Genomic DNA, 20744 nt, shown 5'->3' on the forward strand with positions numbered 1-20744 from the left:
TATCTTACTTACTTACTGGCTTTTAAGGAACCCATATGTTCATTGCCGCCCTCACATAAGCCCGCCATTGGTCCTTATCCTGAGCAAGATTAATCCAGTCTCTACCATCATATCCTACCTCCCTCAAATCCATTTTAATATTATCTTCCCATCTGCGTCTCGGCCTCCCCAAAGGTCTTTTTCCCTCCGGTCTCCCAACTAACACTCTATATGCATTTCTGGATTCGCCCATACGTGGTACATGTCCTGCCCATCTCGAACGTCTGGATTTTATGTTCCTAATTATGTCAGGTGAAGTATACAATGCGTGCAGCTCTGCGTTGTGTAACTTTCTCCATTCTCCTGTAACTTCATCCCTTTTAGCCCCATATATTTTCCTAAGAACCTTATTCTCAAACACCCTTAACCTATGTTCCTCTCTCAAAGTGAGAGTCTAAGTTTCACAACCATACAGAACAACCGGTAATATAACTGTTTTATAAATTCTAACTTTCAGACTTTTTGACAGAAGACTAGATGACAAAAGCTTCTCAACCGAATAATAACACGCATTTCCCATATTTATTCTGCGTTTAATTTTCTCCCGAGTGTCATTTAGATTTGTTACTGTTGCCCCAAGATATTTGAATTTTTCCACCCCTTCGAAGGATAAATCTCCAATTTTTATAATTCCATTTCGTACAATATTCTGGTCACGAGACATAATCATATACTTAGTCTTTTCGGGATTTACTTCCAACCCTATCGTTCTACTTGCTTCAACAAGAATTTCCGCGTTTTCCTTAATTGTTTGTGGATTTTCTCCTAACATATTCACGTCATCCGCATAGACAAGAAGCTGATGTAACCCGTTCAATTCTAAACCCTCTGTGTTATCCTGAACTTTCCTAATGGCATATTCTAGAGCGAAGTTAAAAAGTAAAGGTGATAGTGCATCTCCCTGCTTTAGCCCGCAGTGAATTGGAAAAGCATCAGGTAGAAAATGGCCGATACGGACTCTGCTGTAAGTTTCACTAAGACACATTTTAATTAATCGAACTAGTTTCTTGGGAATACCAAATTCAATAAGAATATTATATAAAACTTCTCTATTAGTTCTAATATCTCCGTCATTTATTTGAGCCGATAATACATTTGAATTGTACTACGATTGCCGACCTTGTAAGGTCATGATCGATTGACAATTGTACAGTTGTTAGTAGGAATTCATTCGTGAATGTTATGATTCATTAAGTATAAAGGTTCCTTATAGTTTTAAACCGAATCGTGTGTCATGCAAAGCTACCGTTATAACATGTGTAGTTCCTTATAGTGTGACAATAGGTGGTATTGCTTCCTTGTAGATATATCAGCTGGATAGCTGGGTGCGGTTGGTGAGCTATAAGCTGCTTCAAAAGGAAGGCAACCTTTTTTGTTTCAAATCGGAAAATGTTGTAGTTCATTGCACAGCAATTCTTGTATTTTGTTCGTCTATAACTTTCTACCCAGGTCACCCCCCCCCCCCTCAACTGCATGGACATTGGCGCAATTTGCATTTACCTGTTGTACGAAACGTACCTTGCACTCATCAGTTTCCCTTCAAGGAGTCATAAATCATATTCCACAAGAGTCATTTTTGAAGGAAGATCATATTCTAGAGACGAAAAGCAGCCTTTTTTACAATCGGCTTTTGAAAGCAGTCAGTGTCTGAAGTCCCTTTATACACTATTTACAAATAACTAGGATATAGTATTATGAAATAAAATACCTTGTATTATAATGCACGACACTGTACATACTCGTAATAGTGTAAATGATGTTTGATTAATGTCTGCCTACGTTCTTTATTATAGTGCAACCGTGGCGAAAATGTAACTCACGAGCACATGTGGCTAGCAATGATAGCTGTGCATTTCTCTTGCTTCCTAACTCCCCCAACCCCAATCCTCTCACTCACTGGAGTCAAACTCTGTTCCATTTGTATTTGTCTCGGACCTGCGAGTGGCGTATCGTCGAAATGTCTCTCTCGAAACCATGTACCTCTACAAAAACGAAAGTTTCAAGTAGGATGGGAGGACGCATTTTTTTGCTGCCAGTATGATGAGAATATCCAATGTATGATCTGTTCACAAGTATTATGAGGAAAACGGTTGTATAACATAAAACGGCATTATACTACATATCACTCATAAAACATTAAAAGGTTAAGTGTTATTATTATTATTATTATTATTATTATTGTTATTATTATTATTATTATTAGTATTATTATTATCTCTGTACGTCGATCCTTTTTCAGCAGATGTACGAACAATGTGGTTAGATCTTCAATTTAAACTCACAGATTTACAATGTGATGTTAAATGAAAGCTAGATGTAAGGACTTAACAAATGTTGAACTTTTCAAATCTTTGCCAAAAAATAAATATCCGAAGCTTCGTTCTTTCGCTTGCTCTGTTGAAGCCATGTTCGCTACAACTTAAGTTCTTGAAAAATTATTTTCAACAATGAAAATAGTAAAAACCAAATTTAGATCACGACTGACAGAGAAATACCTTCGTGATCAACTACGACTGGCAGTAAGTGACATAATTCCTGATTTTGAAACTCTGTCACAGAGACATTCTGAAGACAATAAAATTAATAGGTTGCGATAATCTGTCCTATGTTTTTTTGTTCATTTCTTTCTTTGTTACACGTACTAAACATTGCTTTGTAACCTTATACTGTATAAAATTATATTTAAGTGCTTGACGTAAGGAAAATGAAAATCCGTTAATAAGTCAGACAGTTGCTTCACTTCCCCTTCGGGCATCCGCCTCCCTCCATAGGTGCTATGCACGTTGCAGGTTACACAGTGGCTCGGCGCACGATTACATTTTCGCCACGGCTGCGTTACAGTAAAAACTCCAGTAATACTTAACCTTGTAGTCTCCTGGGACAAAGTACGGTCCCTACTCATAACTATTCACTAGTGTTGAAAGTTTATAAACTGTTTCATTTACAATACCAAATCACTGGTTATTTCATTTGACTTGGGAAAACCGAAACATCCAAGCGTTCCGGCCGAACCTGGCGGTAACAAGGGACATGACTCCGAAAACTGGAACTGTCCTGACTAAATCGGGACGTCTGGTCACCTTAAATGTTATAACAAAACAAATATAGTTAATTCTGTTGAGGGGTGGTCTCTGGCGTACCTGTAGCCAAGATCTTGACTTTGTTAGAGACAACCAGATATTGCAGCCATGTTCTGGCCTTTGCTTTGTCACATGCCATTGTGCAACTAGGCCTATAGATGTTGAAATGGGTATGAAGTCATCGGAATGCACAGAAAGTGTATTCGACGCACTACTGCAATGTTAATCATCTTACCTAGAAGCACACGTTACCAGCTCATTATTCATCAGCACACATTTCTACACATAAGGCAATTATGACGACGCACAGTGGTCCAAAATCCATATTTGGGAGGACAAAAGTAGAAAAATGACATGTAAAAAAATGAAATAAAGCCCTTAAATTATTTTTCCTATATAACTGAGTAACAATGAATTGATAATCTTAATCAGCGGAGGTGGCTGCATAGCGAGATAAGAAGCCGGTAAGATGCCACATTTCGCCACCCAGCATTCTTACTCAGCAAGCGCCGCGAGTCTGCCGTTTTCTTTGTGCTGTAACTCTGTTGTAAGTGGTCGATTTCATTCATATTTGGTATCAACATGTCAAGTAGTTCTTTAGGTATGTAACACTGTTTGTTTTTGTTACATTTAATGTTACTATAGCATGTCAAATTAGCATGAATGGACAGGGGACAAAATATAAATATAAAAAATATAACCCTGAGTGCAGACTTGGCTAAGATAGAGAAAAAAAAAAACACCCTTTGTTCCATCGCAAAATGATTTTTTTTTTCACTTCCTCTAGTATTTAACTCTATTTTAAAGAAGTGTTAAGGTGCGCAGATTTGCGGAAGTAATCAATTATGCGCACACTTCTTTCCAGGTGCAGTAGTGCAATTTTTCTCGATTACAGTCATTTAAATATCTGTGAAATGAATCTGCTTCCGAAGTAGAATTCAGGGAATTCAAGGTGGCAGCTTGTTAATTATGTATCAAATAAGCATCCCGAGTGCCCGAAAGGTGCAATAGTACCTAAAATGTTACATTTTCCCGTAAGATAATTTATCGTTGGAGAGCAAGAGGATAAAGAATATGAGTTTTCTTTTTAACGAAATGAACATTGTCTTAGTAAGCTACTTATTAAATTAGGTTCCATCGTGATAGTAATGAAAATGTAGAGAAAACGTACCCCTGGGAAAAGTCGTGGCTCCCAAGAAAGCTTTTCCATTACAGCAAGTATTAGGTCGCAACAAAATCAATCCAGAGAATTAGAGCTTGTATGCAAAACAAGTTTACTACTTGTAGGCCTAACTACTGCATAAAGTTTCATGAAAATCTGTCAGACAGAAGAAAAGTTACTAATTTTGTCTATATGCATCCGCCTATAAGGGCAATTCCTCTTATACCAACGTAATCAGAGTTTGTACACAAAACAAATGTACTACATGTAACTACTGTATAAAAGTTCATAAAAATCTGTTAGAGGGGGAAAAAGTTACTAATTTTGTGTAATTTCGCTCCCCCTATAAGGGGTAGTTCCCTTTATACCAACGTAATGAAAGCTTGTATACAAAACCATATGTGCTACCTGTAACTACTGTGTAAAATTTGATAAACATATGGTAGATAGGAAAAAACTTACTAATTTTGTCTAATTGCGCCCCCATATAAGGGGTAGTTCCCCTTATACCAACGTAACAAGAGCTTGTATGCAAAACATATATGCTACCTGTAACTACTGTGTAAAATTTGATAAACATATGGTAGATAGCAAAAAAAATTACTAATTTTGTCTAATTGCGCCCCCGTATAAGGGGTAGTTCCCCTTATACCAACGTAACGAGAGCTTGTATACAAAACATATATGCTACCTGTAACTACTGTGTAAAATTTGATAAACATATGGTAGATAGGAAAAAACTTACTAATTTTGTCTAATTGCGCCCCCATATAAGGGGTAGTTCCCTTTATACCAACGTAATGAGAGCTTGTATACAAAACATATATGCTACCTGTAACTACTGTGTAAAATTTGATAAACATATGGTAGATAGGAAAAAACTTACTAATTTTGTCTAATTGCGCCCCCGTATAAGGGGTAGTTCCCTTTATACCAACGTAATGAGAGCTTGTATACAAAACATATATGCTACCTGTAACTACTGTGTAAAATTTGATAAACATATGGTAGATAGGAAAAAACTTACTAATTTTGTCTAATTGCGCCCCCATATAAGGGGTAGTTCCCCTTATACCATAATAATAATTACTGCCTCCCATTGGAGGTAGCCCAGAAGGACTGAGTATACTCTCCTACATGAATTTTGCAATATTAAATGTTTACATAAATTTTGTAGAAAGAAAATTAAAATAAACATATGAATAGAAAGTGAATAAATAAAAAAAAAAAATTAACAGAATGAATATGATGACTCAGAATTTGGCAAGAGCGTTTGAAAACTGAAGTTATGATGTCAGCAGTGTGTCTGTGTCTATGGTAGTTCAAAAGTCTTCCTGAAGCTTTCAAAGAACTTGGGAGTCACACCACGAGCTCCAATAAGAAGACCAATCACCTCAATGTCTTCAAGCTGGTATTTTGCTTTGAAGTAATCAACTGTTGGCAGATAAATGTTGATCTTTTCTTGATTGACATCCTCCGGCTGGCTACTCCCCGTTTCAATCCTTATGGTAGGATCAATTATATATCTTTTCTTGGTAGCCTGGGAATACGCTATGATGTCAATACGTCTAGAGGAGCCATTAGTAGCAAGGCAAAAAACTTCCTCTTCTACTGTCCAAGACTTTTTTCTTAAAGCAGTTGCAATTAAGGATCGAACATGATGGTGTCTGGCATTTCGGAGGAGTAAACCTCTGTTACACTGACCTTGGACGTGGGCAAGGGTTTCAGTTTCCGGGCAGCCATGTCTGCACCAGTAGCGGCTGGTGGTCAAAATAATGAGTGTGCTACAATCTCTATATCGGCCTACTGTAGAGGCCTACACTTATGTATTTATCTTAATTTGGAATCTCGCCTAGTGATGAAATATGAAGTCCATACGGCGTTCTTTCGTACTGCAGAACTTGTCATTTGGTGTTAAACGCCTCCATCTTGGACATCATACACTTTTCTATTGACAGTATTGCAAGAGCAGAGAGACGATCCTGGGACATAGTTTTCCTTAAAAACGTTTTTATGCGTGTCAAGCAAGAAAAACATATTTCTGGATCAGTAGTGGTCATTGGTGTTGTAACCAAAATATTTAACAACTTCGTTACTTCACAGAATGGATCCCGTGAATTGTTGGAGACTATGTTTTGTAACAATTGAACAGCCATCTATATTTCGGAAGTCGGATCTTCCGTATAGAACTCCAAGTTGTGTCTGGAACACTCTTTTGTTCAGTATAGTATAGCTGTTGACAGCAACTTTAGCTGGTAGATGGCAGCATCAGTCGGACACTTGAATTACCAAATACATTGTACATAGTTCCGAATTCTTCCACAAACAAGCTTTCTTTCGTTACGCTTTACTTTTGCAATCTCCAAGCTGTGTTGTGCTGAAGCTGACTACAGCACTTTCCCGCGTAAAAATAGCCAATCAGAGCAGTGATTTCAGCTTCGCACATGCGCAGAACTGTCTACATTTTTCATGTGGAGCTTTGAGTAGCACAACGAACCCCCTGAGGCACCAAAGAGCTAAGAGCGAAGGCTAAACACTTTATAACGCGTCATGAACATAACCACGGGAAATTGTCAAATAACATATCAAATATTATGGTGGTATTGCAAATACATTATTTGAGCCAAAATTATCATTGCACTGTAGCATATAAGGACGGGCCGCCCCTGGTCTGCACTGGGATCCGTCCAATGAGCGGCCAGGTACTCCTCTAACTGCTGCTAAATTGGCGTTCATTTTGAGGCAGGTTACCCATTCAGATGTAGATAGTCCAGACTTATTAAAAATCCAGGCGTTGGCTTTAGGTACTTGGCTGTACAATTCTACACCTCTGCCTCTTCCAGGCATTACTTTCCATGATTCGAATTCTGCATTTCTTGTAAACGACAGCTTGTATACAAAACATATATGCTACCTGTAACTACTGTGTAAAATTTGATAAACATATGGTAGATAGGAAAAAACTTACTAATTTTGTCTAATTGCGTCCCCATATAAGGGATAGTTCCCCTTATACCTACGTAACGAGATGTTGTATACAAAACATGTATGCTATCTGTAACTACTGTGTAAAATTTGATAAACATATGGTAGATAGGAAAAAACTTACTAATTTTGTCTAATTGCGTCCCCATATAAGGGATAGTTCCCCTTATACCTACGTAACGAGAGGTTGTATACAAAACATGTATGCTACCTGTAACTACTGCGTAAATTTTGATAAACATATGGTAGATAGGCCTACTGTAGAGGCCTACACTTATGTATTTATCTTAATTTGGAATCTCGCCTAGTGATGAAATATGAAGTCCATACGGCGTTCTTTCGTACTGCAGAACTTGTCATTTGGTGTTAAACCCCTCCATCTTGGACATCATACACTTTTCTATTGACAGTATTGCAAGAGCAGAGAGACGATCCTGGGACATAGTTTTCCTTAAAAACGTTTTTATGCGTGTCAAGCAAGAAAAACATATTTCTGGATCAGTAGTGGTCATTGGTGTTGTAACCAAAATATTTAACAACTTCGTTACTTCACAGAATGGATCCCGTGAATTGTTGGAGACTATGTTTTGTAACAATTGAACAGCCATCTATATTTCGGAAGTCGGATCTTCCGTATAGAACTCCAAGTTGTGTCTGGAACACTCTTTTGTTCAGTATAGTATAGCTGTTGACAGCAACTTTAGCTGGTAGATGGCAGCATCAGTCGGACACTTGAATTACCAAATACATTGTACATAGTTCCGAATTCTTCCACAAACAAGCTTTCTTTCGTTACGCTTTACTTTTGCAATCTCCAAGCTGTGTTGTGCTGAAGCTGACTACAGCACTTTCCCGCGTAAAAATAGCCAATCAGAGCAGTGATTTCAGCTTCGCACATGCGCAGAACTGTCTACATTTTTCATGTGGAGCTTTGAGTAGCACAACGAACCCCCTGGGGCACCAAAGAGCTAAGAGCGAAGGCTAAACACTTTATAACGCGTCATGAACATAACCACGGGAAATTGTCAAATAACATATCAAATATTATGGTGGTATTGCAAATACATTATTTGAGCCAAAATTATCATTGCACTGTAGCACATAAGGACGGGCCGCCCCTGGTCTGCACTGGGATCCGTCCAATGAGCGGCCAGGTACTCCTCTAACTGCTGCTAAATTGGCGTTCATTTTGAGGCAGGTTACCCATTCAGATGTAGATAGTCCAGACTTATTAAAAATCCAGGCGTTGGCTTTAGGTACTTGGCTGTACAATTCTACACCTCTGCCTCTTCCAGGCATTACTTTCCATGATTCGAATTCTGCATTTCTTGTAAACGACAGCTTGTATACAAAACATATATGCTACCTGTAACTACTGTGTAAAATTTGATAAACATATGGTAGATAGGAAAAAACTTACTAATTTTGTCTAATTGCGTCCCCATATAAGGGATAGTTCCCCTTATACCTACGTAACGAGATGTTGTATACAAAACATGTATGCTATCTGTAACTACTGTGTAAAATTTGATAAACATATGGTAGATAGGAAAAAACTTACTAATTTTGTCTAATTGCGTCCCCATATAAGGGATAGTTCCCCTTATACCTACGTAACGAGGGGTTGTATACAAAACATGTATGCTACCTGTAACTACTGTGTAAAATTTGAAAAACATATGGTAGATAGGAAAAAACTTACTAATTTTGTCTAATTGCGCCCCCATATAAGGGGTAGTTCCCCTTATACCAACGTAACGAGAGCTTGTATGCAAAACATGTATGCTACCTGTAACTACTGTGTAAAATTTGATAAACATATGGTAGATAGGAAAAAACTTACTAATTTTGTCTAATTGCGCCCCCATATAAGGGGTAGTTCCCCTTATACCAACGTAACGAGAGCTTGTATGCAAAACATGTATGCTACCTGTAACTGCTGTGTAAAATTTGATAAACATATGGTAGATAGGAAAAAACTTACTAATTTTGTCTAATTGCGCCCCCATATAAGGGGTAGTTCCCCTTATACCAACGTAACGAGAGCTTGTATGCAAAACATGTATGCTACCTGTAACTACTGTGTAAAATTTCATAAACATATGGTAGATAGGAAAAAACTTACTAATTTTGTCTAATTGCGCCCCCATATAAGGGGTAGTTCCCCTTATACCAACGTAACGAGAGCTTGTATACAAAACATGTATGCTACCTGTAACTACTGTGCAAAATTTGATAAACATATGGTAGATAGGAAAAAACTTACTAATTTTGTCTAATTGCGCCCCCATATAAGGGATAGTTCCCCTTATACCTACGTAACGAGAGGTTGTATACAAAACATGTATGCTACCTGTAACTACAGTGTAAAATTTGATAAACATATGGTAGATAGGAAAAAACTTACTAATTTTGTCTAATTGCGTCCCCATATAAGGGATAGTTCCCCTTATACCTACGTAACGAGAGGTTGTATACAAAACATGTATGCTACCTGTAACTACAGTGTAAAATTTGATAAACATATGGTAGATAGGAAAAAACTTACTAATTTTGTCTAATTGCGTCCCCATATAAGGGATAGTTCCCCTTATACCTACGTAACGAGAGGTTGTATACAAAACATGTATGCTACCTGTAACTACTGTGTAAAATTTCATAAAAAATCTGTTAGATAGATGAAAAGTTATTAGTTTGTCCCGCTTAATTTACATTCTGGACCACTGTGCGACGTGAAGAAAAATATCTGAAAAGAATGAGAATGTGTAAAGGAGCCGTAAGGGCACGCGTTGGAACTGTCGCAATAAATTGCCATTGTGAAAGACAACACATTGATACTAAACAATTTTATCATTGTCCTAAGAGGGATTCGAATCTACGATCTCGTCTTTGCTATGTGAAAGCAGGGTTTAACTGTTGCATACGATAATATTGCTTTTCTAGGAATTATTAACATTGTGTACGTATTATTCTTTCGTCCACCTACTTAAATGTCGGTGCATTGCATTCTCGAGTTGTATAGAGATTCCCCGAGGCCAGTAATGGGATATAATTAAATAGGATAAGCCGCATGCTTGATGTTGCCCGAAAGGCTTCATGCCCTGTATCCGACCTATCCCATTCTTCTGTCCTCGCGAAGAATTTCAAAGAAAGAATGCATTCAGATCAGAGTTGTATAATTTTATATTTGTGAAAGTTTAAATTGTTCAGACAACATTATTATAAGAGATCGATAAAACGATAAACATGTCTGGATATGTTTTCACTCAATGTATGCTAACGATTCTGTGGATCTCTCTATAAAATTTTTAATTTCTACTGTGGAACAACTCTCTTGAGTTCAATTAGAATTTCACTTGTAGATATATAAATACTAGGCTAAGTCCAGGACGTTCATGCTTAGCATATATTTTTCCATTATCTATAATTAATTGCTGATAAATTATTTTTACGAATCACCAACATTTAAGCTTATCAAACCAAATTAAGATAAAACATGGAGCATGCTGCTGGTAAAACTTAAATCGCGAAGTTTTCCTTTAAATATTTTGGTTTAGCGGAATAAGCGACTGCAGAGAGATATTCAGAGACGGATAGAAGATAGTCAGAGTTGGATGGATGGTTGGATAATTTTTATCGAAACCAGTGATGAGGGACTGAAGTTTATTTGCAGCTTATTGACCTCAATGCAAGACATGTATTCATAGAAACAAATCTTTTGGCCCATATTTTGGTGGAAATTTTTAATCATCGGCTATACAGAATGATTCACGAGGATTCACTGTCACTTATGGAGCTTATATCCGAAGTAATTCTGAGCAAAAATGCCATATAAACATTTGTCCTAATCTCAATATTGTCAGAGTCACATTAATTTGAAGTTGTTTGTATAATACCATTGTTCTTCAGTTTTAAGGGTACAGGAATATTACAGATAAAGAAATAACTATTCAGGAGTATTATTTCTTTAATTGGCTAGTATACTGAAGCTAAAAATGTGTTGTGGATTCCATAGTTGCTTCGTAAAGACTTTTTGTTTTAACAACATTACATTTTTCTTACGCATTTATCACAACAATTGTTACAAATCACACCACTCTGGTACATTCTTCAAGACTTTACATTAGAATGCATTATTAAACTGTAAAGAATCAAGTTCTTAAAGTCGTATGATTTGTAACAATTTTTATGATAAGTGCGTAAGAATAATGTAACTTTTAGTTAAAAATTGAAATAAAATCTGTACAAAGCAACTGACAAAACATTTTCAGCTTCAGAATACTAGTCAATTAAAGAAATTATACTTCTGAATAGTTCATTCTCTATTTGTAATATTCTTTTACCCTTAAAACTAAAGGAAATGGTATTTTACTAACAACATCAAATTAGTGTAACTCTGAAAATATTGAGATTAGGACAAATGTTTATATTACTTCTTATACTCAGAATGTCTTCGGAAATAAACTCCATAAGCGGCGACAAATCCTTGGGAATCACCCTGTATAACTGCCATATCACAAAATTGAACTAGTTTATCCGAAGCTAACATGTTCCAAATGAAATGTTCTGCGAATCTGAAACTGCTTTCTTACTTTATTGGACGAGTCTTCCAAATTAAATTTGAACTTTAACCGTCTGAAATTGTTGCGGACTTTTATATTACTGTACACAGTACAATACGATCAATATTTCCAAATGTTAAATAACCCTAGCAATACCAATGTATTTTAAGTAGCATGCAATACCAACGGAAGGTATTTTGTCAGCACTACAAATAATATTTTTAATTTTGAACGAATTTTTAACATTATAATCAACAAATTGAAATGTCATTATATATTTTCGAATAATTATCTCAACATAACAGGCTGGAAAATGTTAGCTTCTCTTTCTTCAGACCCGTCCTCACTTATTGGATAGACCACAGTTTTACTACAAAAATGTTTAATTTTGAACACTTTTTTTTAACATTTGTAATCAACAAATAATATTCGGATGCTTTTCCAATTCACTGCGGGCTAAAGCAAGGAGATGCACTATCACCTTTACTTTTTAACTTCGCTCCAGAATGCGTCATTAGGAAAGTCCAGGATAACAGACAGGGTTTGGCATTGAATGGATTACATCAGCTTCTTGTCTATGCGGATGACGTGAATATGTTAGGAGAAAATCCACAAACGATTAGGGAAAACACGGAAATTTACTTGAAGCAAGTAAAGAGATAGCTTTGGAAGTAAATCCCGAAAAGACATAGTAAGCTTATATAGTTATGTCTCGTGACCAGAATATTGTACGAAATGGAAATATAAAAATTGGAGATTTATCCTTCGAAGAGGTGGAAAAATTCAAATATCTTGGAGCAACAGTAACAAATTATGACACTCGGAGGGAAATTAAACGCAGAATAAATATGGGAAATGCGTGTTATTACTCGGTTGAGAAGCTTTTGTCTTGTCATCTAGTCTGCTGTCAAAAAATTTGAAAGTTAGAATTTATAAAACATATTACCGGTTGTTCTGTATGGTTGTGAAACTTGGACTCTCACTTTAAGAGAGGAACAGAGATTAAGGGTGTTTGAGAATAAGGTTCTTAGGAAAATATTTGGGGCTAAGAGGGATGAAGTTACAGGAGAGTGGAAAATGGTGCACAACGCAAAACTGCACGCATTGTATTCTTCACCTGACATAATTAGGAACATTAAATCCAGACGTATGGGTGAATCCAGAAATGCATATATAGTGTTAGTTGGGACACCGGAGGGAAATAGATCTTTAGGGAGGCCGAGACGTAGATGGGAGGATAATATTAAAATGGATTTGAGAGAGGTGGGATATGATGATAGAGACTGGATTAATCTTGCACAGGATAGGGACAGATGGCGGGCTTTTGAGAGGATGGCAATGAACCTTCGGGTGCCTTAGAAGCTATTTGTAAGTAAGTAAGTAATAAAAGAGACAAATTGAAATGTCATTGTATATTTACGAACAATTGCTTTTACAAGGGGAGGATATTTTTTGTCCACCTTGACAGATTTTCGTATTTTAGTAAAACTATCAGTGAAAACGATTTAGCAGTAATACGATAAGATAGAAAGATTCGTAAGTGACAATAAATAATATTTTCATATTTTTAATATATTAATTATATATTTAAAATATAAATTTTGGAGAAGATAAGCTCAAAGTAAACCCCCTTCCCTGCCGTTGGTATTACTAGGGTTAATGTGACTTTTTCATGTTTATTGGAATGGCCGGATTGGAACTGTGCTTTTAGAACGGAAGGAAGGAAGCTGTTTATATTTCTAAATAAAATGTGACCGAGGAGGAATTGGGTTGTTATTATGTTTGGATCTTATTCAACAGGGACCAGGGACTGTGCCTGTGAAAACTGACCACTCGAGGTAACTGACCCACTCTTTTCAATTAAACATTTTTAATTACGCTGGCTGCAATGTATATAACGGCTAAGGAATAGCTTTAACAGTACGGTGAAACCACAAAGTGACAATAAAGAATATTCTGTATGTTAGCACCACAAGAGACATCTGCGTGAACTTGTAGTGAAGAATATATGCTGCTGTGTGATGGATTTTATTCAATACAACTTTCCTAGGAAATACAAAGTATACAGATAGGCCTTTAGGCTTGATAGATAAGAAGGTCAGAGGATATCCAAAGCGAACATTTTAAGTTTTCAAACTCACGATATTAGAGCATAATATTTCATAATACCGTGAAGTCACTCGAAAAGAGGAGACTAGCATTATATCTATATATATAATTTCAACTGGTAATGGAAATTACGGAAAAACGGCTGAACGAATTTTAATAAATGACCCCTCATTTTGGAGCTTGGAACCTAAAGTTTTTCAGAAAAATAGTAGTTTTCAGTGAAATGTCAATTTTCCTACATCATTTTCCTATTTTCCAAAATCCATCTTTCGTCAGTTTTGAGAACTAATGGAATATTATAATAAAACAAAACACATACTACAACAAACAATAGGCTATTACACGAAGGCCATGACCTGCAGGATTGCTGACATATTTATAGTTCAAATTCAATTGGTTATTAAAAACTTAAGGACTTACTAAAAGTAGACTAATTTACAGGTCTGATTCTGCGGTGTGTAATTTTCTGAATACAGCTGTGTGTTGGAAATTAAAATCTACAAAACTTGAAGTGGTTTGATGACATTATTACCATTAGAAATGAAATATTATTGTAGTTAATGCCATGATGTGACTATTTTTCATTAATTACAAATATTAATGCTATATTGATGATATGAAAGTAAAACTTTTGCGGTTATAGCTATAAGTAGATGTAGAGAATATCTTTAGATCTTCATTGCTATAATTTACTGAATGGCAGCTATATATATATATATATATATATATATATATATATATATATATATATATATACGTAAGATAATGATATTATAAAAAATCAAATATTTTTGTAGTTATTAATCAAGTGGGGTTGGGTCTTTTCCATATACTTAATGGCGGTGTGGTGTAGATATTTATATGCGTGATTCTCTTCAGTATTGGCTCGAGAGCGCAAAAATTACAGTTCCTAAGGAAGAACAAAAGGTATTACTTACTGATAAAATAAGAAGCCTACAAAATTTTGTAGTCTCCCGATCATTTCGGCAAGATCTCTTAGCAGGATAAAATGATCTTACCCTCTACATTTCAAGCTCTACATGCAGCAGCTATACCAAGATGCTATGTCTATTGTTCGAAAACGTAGTAAACCTGACTTCTTTTTAACTTTCACCTACAATCCACAATGACCTGAAATAGCTATTGCTTTACTCCCACATGAAAAAACCACTGATCGTCCTGACATTGTTACTTGCGTTTTCGGGTTGAAACTCGAAAACTGAAGGTGGAAAGGTTAAAAAAAAAATATTCGGCATAAAAATACCATTCAGAGGGAGTATGTTTCATTATTATGGAAGTCAATAACTTTTAAAATATCTGGTAGTTTTGATTGAAAATAAATCTGAAAAAAATTTATTTGAACGTCTAATGAAGTTAGTTTGCAGGATTTACTGCACAAGCCACTAATTTGTTTATATTTACGTCAGTAATTAAAATTCAAATTTTACTCAAGAAGTTGTTCCAATACAGTTGGTGAAGTGCTTTTCTTGAAACAAGAACAGCGGCGGTTTCTGCTAAAGATAAGTGATTTTTCTGTTCGAGATACTTCCGGGGTAGCAGTGGAGAGGACTCGACACTCCTTGAAAGTTTCGACGGAGAGAAATATTACTGTGCCACAGTCCAGTATATACAGTCACGAAGCTCTATACGTAGTAAATATGCATCCATAGATAGTTGCTAACCACTAGGATCGCTAATATCGCTTCATTACAGACAATGCAAAATAGTATTGGCGAGTCTATTGTTTCTAGCACCCTCACAACTCAAGCTTCGTGACTGTATATACTAGACTGTGGCTGTACGTAGTTTCCCGGGATCTAACTGAAGACCGTATAGTCCCCACTAAATAGCGTACCTCCCGTTTAAGGTTCTGCTCACCGCAGAACTGTTACGAGCTTGGGAGACAGGTAGGCCTACCTCCTCAAAGAAAGACATATTACTAATCAACATACCCGTACTTGATTCGTAAATTGTCATGTTTGTAGAGCATTTGTCACCAGCCTGTTACTAATTGACCTGAATGGTTCTATTTAAATAATTCGCATGGTGACGTGTTCTAATTTTAATGAATGCAAATTGCATCATTTACTCTGCGGAATGAAAGTTTAGTCGAATGGCCTTAATACAAAATTTCATGAATATGGACCAGACGATGAAACACGTTAAACCTTATTATTGTCTGTTCAAATATTTTCTTAAACTTGCTGATACAGGTTATATTTTGATAAATGTCCATGTTGCGCATGTATGTGTTATAACTGGTTGTTCGAGAGATTAAAAAAAATGTAGATATGTGTGTTCTGAAGAGTACTCTCTTTATCATACAGTAAAACAGGCCTGGGCGGCATTAGCTCGATTGAGTCATTGCAGACCACCCCTCAACTCCCCAGTCCACCTTCCCAGGCTGAAATAGTTATGTTTGGTGCTGTACTAGCGGATATGAAGGTCTGTGACGGATTATATCAGGCTTTCACGAACTTTCTGCTCTCGCTGGTCGCTTAAAGCTCGATTCACATTATACGTCACATCTACGTCACGTCACGGACCAGCAGCGTTGCATCAAACATTGTACAACGCATATATTATTTCAGTGTACCGAAGTACATATGATATTTCCATGCAGATATTCTGCTTTATCATACGATGAAAGAGTAATGGAACGGAGAAAAATTCTCTCCGGCGCCGGGATTTGAACCCGGGTTTTCAGCTCCACGTGCTGATGCTTTATCCACTAAGCCACACCGGATACAACCCCGACGTCGGACAGAATTGTCTCTGATTGAGTTCCAACTCTTGGGTTCCCTCTATATGTATATGATATGCGTAAATCATGAATTGATTTAAGACGGCGCTTATTCCGTCGGATCCCGGCCAACTAGTCACTCATAACGAGTGCACCTCAGCACATGTGTGGACTTCGGTCCTATGTTCATAGACATCTATGACGTAGTGCAGAGGGCGGCCACTAGAGGGAACCCAAGAGTTGGAACTCAATCAGAGACAATTCTGTCCGACGTCGGGGTTGTATTCGGTGTGGCTTAGTGGATAAAGCATCAGCACGTAGAGCTGAAAACCCGGGTTCAAATCCCGGCGCCGGAGAGAATTTTTCTCCGTTCCATTACTCTTTCATCGTATTGTACAACACGTTTTGTATGGTAGCGTTCACATATACAGGCAACGTCACGGACCGTCTGGGATTGTCGAGGAGAATGTTTTGACGTGACGGAACCTGTACGTGGACGTTTTTTCTGCTAGACAGCTAGACTCTAGTATCACCGTTAAACATTAACATGTCGTAGCTCCTATGAGAGACAATCAATTGCACAAAGTGGAGGTGTTCTACATACGACAGACAGGCAGATCATTTCAAACACGTTACAAAGAACACATCACAGCCATAACAAAATTACAAAACACCTCCACGTATGCAGAACACATCGCAAATGCTAACCACACCTACAGAGACATCAGCACAGACATGTAAATACTACACATCCAACCAAAAAGCCAGAAACTAAACACACTAGAACAATATGAAATATACAGACACACGAAAACACTCCCCAACGAAATTCTCAACACACAACTCAATTTCAGAACACACACACACACTCTCTTTGACTGAACCATACATGGCTATCCACGGTAGAACTCCATACACAATCAGCTGACTAATGAACTATAATAATAGTGTGCGTATTTTATAAGTTGTGTAGAATGTTTATGAAACAGAAATCTGTCACGTAATAAAATTATTTTTATGAGTTCAGTATTGTTAAGTGATATTATTAGTGTGTTTATAAAGCAAACTCCAATATTTCATGGTAAATCTTACCAGGAGACTGCATGTAATAAGCTTACAGACATAATAGACAACATAATACGTAAGACAAAACATTATCACAAAAAACATAAGAATACAACACAAACACAAGAACACAAAAAATACATCACACTAACATACGAAAACAAAAACACACAAAAAAACTGCAACCTCATTCAAGAAATTAAATTACAACATCGCATACAGAACAAATAACACTCTACAAAAACATCTCAACACACAAACAACACAAACAAACAAATACAACCACACAGGCGTATACAAACTCAAATGTAACACCTGCAACAACTTCTACATAGGACAGACAGGCAAATCGTTTCAAACACGTTACAAAGAACACATCACAGCCATAATAAAATTACAAAACACCTCTACATATGCAGAACATTACAAATGCTAACCACACCCTCAGAGACATCAACACAGACATGGAAATACTACATATCCAACCAAAAAAAGCCAGAAACTAAACACACTAGAACAATATGAAATATACAGACACACGAAAACACACCCCAACGAAATTATCAACACACAACTCAACTTCAAAACACACACACTCTTTGACTCTACACTATACCACACGAATGCACCCTCACAGGAAACAGAACAAGAGGCGCCAAGATCAACAACGACCAGTTCTGAAGATGACCCATAAATAGGTCGAAACATGTAAACAAGGTACGTTGAAGTTTAACATAAGAAAGTCTTATCATACATATTCCGAAGTTATTTTACATTACTCTGTTGTTATACTGTTCACGAAATTGCCTGCTTTCATGTCTCTTGATCCAATTTTAGCTAATGCGGATAGTGCTGAATCCGAATTGATCTGGGTTAACAGCGTTTTACTGTATTTAACGGGGCATAATAACATTGCTATATAACTAGTTAAGAGCGTAAAATAATGAATAGCAATTACAATTGAAGACCTGAATTGAGAAAAATCCGAATCAAAAATTTACGTTACGGTACATAGCGAACTTCCGGTTCTGAAAACGAGCTATTGCGATTGGGAGATAATCGTGCTAACCACACACGTTGGATGATCGTTCACCTCTGCTGAGGCATGTGGACATGAGGTCAGCAGTAGGCTGGTCTCCCTGATCCTCCACGGACTGTCGCGCCTACCGTCCGTTACTCAGGAGAAGACGAGCGGAAAGAACGTGATCTTCTTGACTATCGCTGTTGTTTATTATTAGGCTTCGAGACTTCGGACCCGATAGAGCAGTTCAGTGGGAAATCTGCATAACGGCGTGCTGAGTATAGTGGTAAAGCGTACAGTGGGTGGGGGTACTGTATAATAATAATAATAATAATAATAATAATAATAATAATAATAATTCTTTATTTATACTGGCAGAGTTAAGGCCATAGGGCCTTCTCTTACACTCTACCAGGTCACAAAGTTAGAATGAATGACAACAAATACGCAAAGAAAAACTCTCTGGATTTGAAGGTTCTGATGAATAATTTGGTTTTCATACAAACCTATTTTCAAACTGTGTCTGAAACTATTACACGGTTAGAAAAGTCAGAGCAAGAGATGCCGGAAGCCCTGAAATTAGTTGAGGAAATAACACAGAGAATAAATGAGGCACCAAGTACACCGGTTACTGAACGTGTAAAACAGAAGTGGAAATCAATTTTATATAAAAATAACGGATATGGATCACTGTGTAATATAAACAGCAAATTAGTGGACATAGAGTCACCCGAGAATGAAGGACTGTCTCTTAGAGACTGCAATGATGTTAGGTTTTTTCGTTTTGCTCCTATAAAGTCATGCGACGTAGAGCGCATCTTTTCACAGTACAAACTGTGTTTGGTAGACAACTGAAAAAGATTTACGTTTGAAACACTGAAAATGTATCTTCGGTACTGTAACTGCACTTCCTAAAGACGACCAACAGGATAAATGAATAAAATTGCTAAATGTTTATTTCCACCATTAACAACACTGTTTATAATTAAACACAAATGCTTATAAAAGACAGGAGAATATATGTGCTTTTCACATTCTTTTGACATTGTCATTGTGTAATGTATATTTACTTTCAGAATGTCCATATGTGTGCGTTTCCCCATACTACCGTACTCTACTCTAAATAGCAACGTTGTTACCTCAACACATCTCTACCTTTCACTACCTGCAGCGAGTCAACAACCTATAGTACAAGCACAGTAAACTTATTGTATCGGGTCCGAAGTCTCGAAGCCTGATTATTATAAACATCGCTCAGATAAGCATCCCAGTAGCCGGGTTATTACTCGTGCAGGAAACATGAGTAACAATGCGTATGGAAATTAAAGCTGAGTTGAACAGAAGGAGACCTAATGTTTCCGCGTACAAATATTTCACGTGTTGTCGTACGTTATCTGTTCACATCCCTTCCTCCTCGGTCCACTCTCGCCTTCTCCTGAGTCACTGACAGTAGGTGTTTGGTGTTACATATTTTCCTCTAAAATTTGGAACTGCCCAACTTCAACGAATCCTTTCTTATTTGCGTAGGAATGGTTGCTAGGTTGCTTTCACTTGAAAATAATTAGTTCAGACCTTTAAGTTACAAAACGTTTCATTCAGCCTTGCAGTTGCTTTCCGCGAACTTCAGAGTGGGGTATCATTATCGACAACATTTCTGCATTAAATAAACGTAAATATATACCCACAGTACACATGCGAGCGTGAAGAAACGCTTAGTTATACAAAAAAGAATCTGAAATGTTGCAAAACTAGATTTATTTTCACAAAAGTTATGCTTCATACCATTTGGTTTTCGTGTCTAAGTTTGGAGACCATACTATATACTTTAGGCGCTGTATCTGTTGGCTAGCTTGTACAAGAATGTTTTGAACCTGTTTCTCATGTTAAACTGAAAGCCTCGATTAATGTGTAATTTATTGTGTTATTGAAGGTCTTGTACTGGATGTTTTTATTGCTTTTAAGTACCTATATAACATTA

The 20744-nt window shown here is 36.8% G+C and overlaps 1 protein-coding gene and 1 non-coding gene across 4 annotated transcripts in view; one reads left to right on the forward strand and one right to left on the reverse strand.

The window, feature by feature from the left end:
• The window catches only part of Mhcl (Myosin heavy chain-like), a 921190-nt gene that overhangs the window by 279653 nt on the left and 620793 nt on the right, over nucleotides 1-20744 (forward strand). The window lies entirely within an intron of this gene.
• TRNAH-GUG (transfer RNA histidin (anticodon GUG)) lies at nucleotides 16612-16683 on the reverse strand. Its single transcript has one exon. It is a non-coding gene; the product is annotated as a tRNA-His (tRNA).

This window comes from Periplaneta americana, chromosome 13 (assembly GCF_040183065.1).
Source record: "Periplaneta americana isolate PAMFEO1 chromosome 13, P.americana_PAMFEO1_priV1, whole genome shotgun sequence".
NCBI classification, from domain to species: Eukaryota; Metazoa; Arthropoda; class Insecta; order Blattodea; family Blattidae; genus Periplaneta; species Periplaneta americana.